General features: G+C 42.8%; 1 pseudogene; it reads right to left on the bottom strand.

The window, feature by feature from the left end:
• Nucleotides 1-612: 612 nt before the first annotated feature.
• On the bottom strand, nt 613-707 carry LOC118616632 (annotated as a pseudogene).
• Nucleotides 708-2,692: the final 1,985 nt, after the last annotated feature.

Genomic DNA, 2,692 nt, shown 5'->3' with positions numbered 1-2,692 from the left:
GCATGGTCCACACTCAACCACTGAGCCACACCTGCCGGGCCAAAAAGATCTTTTAAAAGAACAAAACTTGGAGGACTCATACTTTCTGACTTAAATATTTACTACAGCCCTGGCTGGAGCATTGGCCTTTGCACTGAAGAAGGGTCATTGGTTAGATTCAATCTCTTGTGTGGGAGGCAACCAATCAATGTGTATCTTTCTCTCCCTCCCTTCCTTTCTTCCACTCTCTCTAAAAAATCAAAGTAGTCCTGCTGGCGTGGCTCAGTGGATTGAGCATTGGCCCATGCACCAACAGGTTGTTGGTTTAATTCCCTGTCAGGGCACATGCCTGGATTTTGTGCTCAATCCCATGTAGGGGACATACTGGAAGCAGCTGATTGATGTTTCTGGCTCGCTCTCTCCCTCTCCCTTCCTCTGTCTAAAAAATCAATAAAAACATATTTTAAAAAATAAATGAAAAATCGAAGAAAAAATATCTTCAGGTGAGGATAAACAACAACAACAAAATTACTGCAAATCAATAGTGTGGTGCTAGCATAAAGACAGTCATATAGGCCAATGGAATAAAGAGCCCCAAAAGAAACCCTTGTATTTATAGTCAAATGATTTTTTTGAACTATGGAAAGCTTCACAAATTTGCATGTCATTCTTGCACAGGCACCATGCTAATCTTCCAATTTTAGTGTATGTGCTGCCAAAGCGAGCAGTGGCCAAATTATTTTTTGACAAGGGTTCCAAGCACATGCAATAAACAAGGAAAGGAAAGTATTCAACAAATGATATGGGGAGAGCTGAATATCCACATGGAAAAGAATGTACTTTACACTACTTACAAAAATTAACTCAAGATGGATCCATGACCTAAATGTAAGACCTAAAACGGTAAAATTCTTAGAGGAAAACATAAGACAGTAAAGTAGCAGGCCACAACAATAATATTCAGAAATTGATTGCATTTTAATACACCAATAATAAACTATCAGAAAAAAAAGTAAAAAATATTACCATTTACAATTGCATCAAAAAGAATAAAATAGGCCCTGGCCGGTTTGGCTCAGCGGTTAGAGCATCGACCTGCGGTCCTGAGAGACCCGGGTTCGGTTCCCGCTAAGGGCATGTACCTCGGTTGCAGTTTGTCCCCGGCCCTGGTCGGTCATGTGGGTGGCGGCCACTCGATGTGTTCCTTTCACATGATGTTTCTCTCTCTCTCTCTCTGTTCCTCTCTCTCCCTCCCACTCTATCTGAACAAAAAAAATGGGAAAATGTCCTCGGGTGAGTAAAAATAAATAAATAAATAAATAAAATAGCCCAGCCGGTGTTGCTCAGTGGTTGAACGTCGACCTATGTGCCAATAGGTCACTGGTTTGATTCCTGGTCAGGGCACATGCCCAGGTTGTGGGCCAAATCCCCAGTGGAGGGCATGCAGGAGGCAGCCAATCGATGTTCTTGCTCATCGATGTTTCCATTTCTCTTTCTCCCTCTACCTTCCTCTCCCTCTAAAATCAATAAAGAAAAAAAAAATTTTTTTAAAGAATACAATACCTAGGAATAAATTTAACTAAGGAGTTAAAAGATCTGTACTCAGCCCTGGCCGGTCAGCGGTTAGAGGTCGGCCCCTGGACCAGAGAGACCTGTGTTGGGTTCCACTAAGGGCACGTACCTCAGTTGCAGTTCATCCTGGCCCTGGCTGGGGTTGTGCGGGTGGCAACCAGTCAATTGTCTCTCTCACATCAATGTTTCTCTCTCTCTTCCTCCCTCTGTCCCTCCCGCTCTATCTGAAGATAAATACAAAAGTCCTCAAGTGAGGATTAAAAATAAAAAAGATCACCCTGGCCGGTTTGGCTCAGCGGTTAGAGCGCCAGCCTGCACAGTCCAAAGAGGCCCGGGTTCGGTTCCCGCTGAGGGCATGTACCTTGGTTGCAGTTTGTCCCCGGCCCTGGTTGGGTTGCGCGGGAGGCAGCCACTCGATGTGTCCCTTTCACGTCGATGTTTCTCTCTCTCTCTCTTTCTCTCTCTCCCTCCCACTCTGTTTTAACAAAAAATGAAAAAATGTCCTCAGGTGAGGATAAAAAAATAATAATAAAAATAAAAGAAGTAGCCCTGGCTGGTTTGGTTCAGCAGTTGGAGCATTGGCCTGCAGACCAAAGAGTCCCGGATTTGGTTCCCACTAGGGGCACGTACCAAAAAAAAAAGAAAGAAAAAGAAGAGAAAATAAAAAAGATCTGTGCTCAGAAACTATGACATTGAAGAAACTGAAAAAGATACAAATAAATGGAAGGCTATTATGTGCTCATGGATTGGAAGAATTAACATCATTAAAATGTCCATAGTACCTAAAGCAATCTACAGATTCAGTGTAATACCTATCAAAATACCAATGGCATTTTTCACTGAACTAGAACAAAATAAACCTAAAATTTGTCCAGCTGGTATGGCTCAGTGATTGAGCATTGACCCATGCACCAAGAGATCACCAGTTCGATTCCCAGTCAGGACACATGTTCAGGTTGTGGGCCTGATCCCCAGTGGGGGCATGCAGGAGGCAGCCAATCGATGTTCTCTCATCGATGTTTCTATCTCTCTCTTCCTCTCACTTTCCCTCTCTCTAAAATCAATAAAAGAAAAACTTAAAAAACCCTAAAATTTATACGGAGCCATAAAAGACCAGGAATAGGCAAAGCAATCTTGAGAA

This window comes from Molossus molossus, unplaced genomic scaffold (genome assembly GCF_014108415.1).
Source record: "Molossus molossus isolate mMolMol1 unplaced genomic scaffold, mMolMol1.p scaffold_m16_p_4, whole genome shotgun sequence".
Classification (NCBI taxonomy): Eukaryota; Metazoa; Chordata; class Mammalia; order Chiroptera; family Molossidae; genus Molossus; species Molossus molossus.
Note: the sequence above shows the minus strand (reverse complement) of the source record. Positions and strands in the feature narration are given on the sequence as shown.